Source organism: Entelurus aequoreus, linkage group LG20 (genome assembly GCF_033978785.1).
Source record: "Entelurus aequoreus isolate RoL-2023_Sb linkage group LG20, RoL_Eaeq_v1.1, whole genome shotgun sequence".
Taxonomy (NCBI): domain Eukaryota; kingdom Metazoa; phylum Chordata; class Actinopteri; order Syngnathiformes; family Syngnathidae; genus Entelurus; species Entelurus aequoreus.
The window spans coordinates 37,631,571-37,637,152 of record NC_084750.1 but is presented as its reverse complement, the minus strand read 5'-3'; the positions used below and the strand labels follow the sequence as shown (position 1 = coordinate 37,637,152).

Sequence of the window (5,582 nt, the reverse complement as noted above, 5' to 3'; positions counted from 1 at the left end):
CCAAGTGGAGGAGTTCAAGTACCTTGGAGTCTTGTTCACGAGTGAGGGAAGAGTGGATCGTGAGAATCACTGCTATGTTGAAATTGTAACTAATATTGATACTGTTGTTGATAATATTCATTTTTGTTTCACTACTTTTGGTTTATTCTGTGTCGTGTTTGTGTCTCCTCTCAATTGCTCTGTTTATTGCAGTTCTGAGTGTTGCTGAGTCGGGTTTGGTTTTGGAATTGGATTGCATTGTTATGGTATATGCTGTGTATCGTTTTGTTGGATTGATTCATTAAAAAAATTAATAAATAAATAAAATGAAAAAATAAATAAACACATTTAAAAAAATTGATTTTTTTAAAAATGAGAATCGATTCTGAATCACACAACATGAGAATCGCGATTCGAATTGATTTTTTCCCACACCCCTATAGTTAACCTTTAAGTTAAAGTTAAAGTTAAAGTTAAAGTACCAATGATTGTCACACACACACTAGGTGTGGTGAAATTTGTCCTCTGCATTTGACCCATCCCCTTGTTCACCCCCTGGGAGGTGAGGGGAGCAGTGGGCAGCAGCGGTGCCGCGCCCGGGAATCATTTTTGGTGATTCAACCCCCAATTCCAACCCTTGATGCTGAGTGCCAAGCAGGGAGGTAATGGGTACCGCCCCAGTGGCCCTAACTGACACATCATTTTTATTCCGTTGCCATGAGGCGATTATAAACGATCCCTCCAATCTCTGCCTGGCAACAAGTGAATATGTGACACGATCAGGAAAAAAGAATCCTAGGAATTATGTATACAATGTTGCTGCAGCTGCAAGATTAGAATCTTCTAGGTACTCTCGCCTACTTATGCGATCGGCATCCCACTTCTTCTTTTTTTTGCACGTATAAAAAAACCACTGCTGATCCGCAGGAAAACTGGACGACTGCCAGATCTCATTTGAGAAGCCACCAGTTGATGCTTCACAAGGGGGATGAACAAACACAAAGCATGGAGGGTATAGATCACTCCTTACGGGATGTGAAGGTTAAGGAGAGCAAGGTCAAGTGAAAAGTGTTTGACAGCATGCATGCTGCTCGTATCTCCCAATATGTTAAATATTGCATTTTACAACTAGGATTTAGTCAGACCAGAATAGTAGAAGAAGAACTTTGCAGCACCAAGGATGGACATATTTGCATTAATATGTGCAGCCATGCACAGTCCACATTAATTCAACACGATGGTCAATAAAAAGGTTGCGTAAGTACTCAGAGAGTCACATTCAATCGTCTCCGGCCCAACACTTCTGTCAACTTGCCTGTATCTCCCGAATCCTGTTGCTGCCCGTTCATAGTTTGAGGGTACATGAGGAGATCCTGCTCATTTTAGGGGTGGACCGTCTCCTAATAAGCGTGTAATCCAGCTGCGGGATTTTATTTCTTCCCCCCCCTCTGGCCCCCCCCAAGCACATTCACAGCCGAAAGGACGGAGAAGGACAAAGAGTTTGGTCCAGCAGCATCTCCCCCGCGACGTGTGACACACGCAGCTCGTCTTGTCCCGAGGAGGCGCTCATGCAGCATGGGAGCCGCTCTCAAGTCTGCCTGCGCCCGCAGCCGACTCCATCCAGCAGTCTGAAGGCAAGGCGAGCCTTCACAATAAAAGCGGTGGTTTTTCAAAATAGCGCAGTGCCAATGATCTGCGAAAACGCACGGAAAAAAAATACTGGGTTATTTTGATAACCCAATTTATGGGTTGCTAGTGTTGGGTTAAATTTTGAGGTTATTTTTATGAAGCGCAATGCATTTTTTTGGGTTATAAGGGTATTACTCTAACTCAATTTCTGTTTTGTTTTTTTAATAAAAAGTTACTTTTTTCTTGAAGGGAATTTTATTAAGGATTAATCTCATCAACATTATTTACAAACAAACATCTTTTTGTAGCTGGGGACCGGTCAACGCTTGAAAATGTGTCCCACGGACCGGGGGGGGGGGGGGGGGGGGGGGGTATATATATATATATTTTTTTTTTTCATAAATAAATACAATCATGTGTGCTTACGGACTGTATCCATGCAGGCTGTATTGATCTATATTGATATATAATGTATATATTGTGTTTTTTATGTTGATTCAATAAAAAATAAAAAATTAAAAATTAAAAAAAAATATATATATATATATATATATATATATATATATATATATATATATATATAATATGTCTTAGATTATCCAAAAAATAGTGCTCGATACCGTGGTAGAGCGTAATATGTATGTGTGGGGAAAAAATCACAAGACTATTTCATCTCAAGATGAAATAGTCTTGTGATCTTTTTCCCCACACATACATACATACATATATATATATATATATATATATATATATATATATACATATATATATATATATATATACATATATACATATATATATATATATATATATATATATATATATATATATATATATATACATATATATATATATATATATATACATATATATATATATATACATATATATATATATATATATATACATATATATATATATATACATATATATATATATATATATATACATATATATATATATATATATATATATATATATATATATATACATATATATATATATATATATATATATATATATATATATATATATATATATATATATATATATATATATATACATATATATATATATATATATATATATATATATATATATGTATGTATATATTTTTTTAAATTTAATTTAATTTTTTTTAAATTTTAATTTAATTAATTTCAATCGGTACAGGTCCGCGGCCCGGTGGTTGGGGACCACTGCTGTATAGGACTACTATGACCATACACGGCAATTCTTGTAAAAAAAAAAAAAAAAAAAGGATATTCATTAAGTATTTCTCTTTTTTCAGCCAATCCTGAGGTATCCATCCATCCATCCATCTTCTTCCGCTTATCCGAGGTCAGGTCGTGGGGGCAGCACCCTAAGCAGGGAAGCTCAGACTTCCCTCTCCCCAGCCACTTCGTCCAGCTCTTCCCGGGGGATCCCGAGGCGTTCCCAGGCCAGCCGGGAGACATAGTCTTCCCAACGTGTCCTGGGTCTTCCCCGTGGCTTCCTACCGGTCGGACGTGCCCTAAACACCTCCCTAGGGAGGCGTTCGGGGGGCATCCTGAGGTACATGTCTGAAAAACAGAGTTTTACTTTCAAGGTGTATGAAATCGGTACTATACCACCTTTGAAAAGTACCGGTCCCGCTCTTTCATGTGAGTGACTACAGAGCCGAGGCGCATGATGTTGAGTGTGTCAAAACGCAGACACTAAGTGCATACAAGTAATAACGTCTTGGAGAGGAAAATGGCAAAAACAACAATTCCACTGCTTAATAAAGAGATTTAAGCAGGGAGGCACCGCGTTGCAAGTACTGTTTTACACATTTCCTGCATGTCGGCTGCCAGACCATGGTCACATCACAATGGATCCGTAAAGCTCCGCTCTTTGGTCGGAGTGACGAGGCCGTCGATTGGTTACAACTTGGTCACTTTATTTATAATTTCCACAAGGCACAACCGGACATCCACCATGCTACTTACACTCCTGCACATGCTAGCGCTACCGCTCCTAACTTGTCCACTCATTTCCTCACGTCACTCACCCCCACACACTGCCATTCTTAAAGGAACTTAGGTAAACATTTAAATAATAAGCATTCAGATATGCACAAGGAGTTATAAAAAGTGACATGTAATAATGTGTTTTGTTTTCCCGGAATGCTAAGGAAAGTTGGAGCGGGCAAGGCGTGAAGGTAAGGACATATTTTATTATTACTATAAAAAAAAGGAACAAAAGGCGCACACAAGGCGGAAGTACAAAAACTTGGCTAATGAAACAAAAACTTGCACAAAGGCAGAAACTATGAACATGAAGCAAAACTCGTTAACTGTGACATGAAAAAACAAAACTTACGTGGCGTGGCAAGAAGCATAACTATGAACGGGCATGAGTATCAGAAGTAGCATGGCATGAAGTGAGCAGAGGTAATGTCGCCAGGCTGACTTCCTGGCAACTATCGGTCTAAATAACAGTGACATGATTAGTGAAAACAGGTGCATGACTCAAAATGTGAAACTGGTGAAACTAATGGTTGCTATGGTGACAAAACAAGAGAGTGAAAAAGCAGGAACTAAGTGTCCAAAAACCAAACAGAACATGACTTAAACAAAACATGATCACAGACATGACAGTAGTTGGTACACCTGTCCTGCTGTTCGGTCCGGTGCAGACTGTAGTCGAGGAGCACAAGGCAGACGTTCCCTTCAGGGTCGATGCCATTTCAATGTCTTTTAATTTATATTTTAACCTCGTAAAATTGTTCTTTGACTATGAGTGTTTAATGTAGTGTAAGATTTTCTGTTCAAATAAAGCCAATGTTGACATTTTTTGTAGATCCCTTTATCTGGAAAAGTATCGAAAAGTATCGATATACATTTTGGTACCGGTACTAAATCATTGGTATCGGGACAATCCTAGTATGTACCATAAATGGGTTTCAACAATTTAACCGCTTGCCACTGATTTGGGTGATTGGTTAGTCCAGTGTTCTCAAACAGCGGGGAAGGCCCCCAAGGGTGAGCGCAATGCGTTGTTATGGGGGGGCCATGAGAGTCAGGAAGACTTTCAGTATTGCCATTGTCTTTTTATTTAGGATAGTACATACTGTATCTTTAAAATACACTCTCCACCATGACTATAAATGGTATAATTTGTCTATGAAATTGTTAGAACTATACCTCTGTATAACACCGTAAGCTTGTTAACAATAAAGGAAGCATCCCGCTGGTCTTTTCTTGTCTACCACCGTGGTTACAGTGAAGCCAAGTGCTACATACGCTTCATCATATTCTGGTACGGCAAAAAGGTCACACCCGCCCCCTCCCAGGGGGGCACACCCCACTATTTGAGAAGGAATGCATTAAGTTCAGAGTTTCTCAGATGTGTTATTCAGTCGAAAAGCGAACCCACTAATCAATCCCAGATCTAGCTGTCAGTCACCGCTCTTTGAGAGGTGTCTTGTTTGGCATACCAGATGTAGGAAGAATGCAGGAACTCAGAGGGAGAAATAGAAACAATTCATCCGACTGGCTCCCCACGACAGCAATAGGCCCTGGGGTCCGAGCTGCCCTGATCGAAGGGGTTTTTAAGGGTCTACCACATCTGGTTTTCGTTCACGGTTTTCATTTCCAGACATGTTGACGCCGGGACGTAAACAAAGGGGCTGATGTACAGTAATTAACACAAGGCTATATAAAAAGACTGATTTTTATTTGGCTCACATCTCCTTTCAGGTTTGCTGCAGCACCTGTAATTGTGAGGGCTCGTTTGAGCATAATAAAAGCTTTTTGTTCAACGATTCCTCACCGGCGTCATCTTTGGTCCAGTCACACCACCAAGTCGTCATCAGCATCTTTATAAACGTAGGTGGCAGCGATGTTTAAACATTACAAACAGTCTAACCAGGAAGTATAAGTATACATATTCCTTTGTTTGGATATATAATATCCTTAAAGGCCTACTGAAATGAAATGTTCTTATTTAAA

General features: G+C 39.1%; 1 protein-coding gene across 1 annotated transcript in view; it reads right to left on the bottom strand.

Moving 5' to 3' along the window:
* The window catches only part of tmem200b (transmembrane protein 200B), a 39,801-nt gene extending 38,388 nt beyond the window's left edge, over positions 1-1,413 (bottom strand). The window contains exon 1 of the mRNA XM_062030079.1: positions 1,295-1,413. The gene's annotated coding sequence lies outside the window, so the exon portion shown is untranslated. The remainder of the gene's footprint in view (positions 1-1,294) is intronic.
* Positions 1,414-5,582: the final 4,169 nt, after the last annotated feature.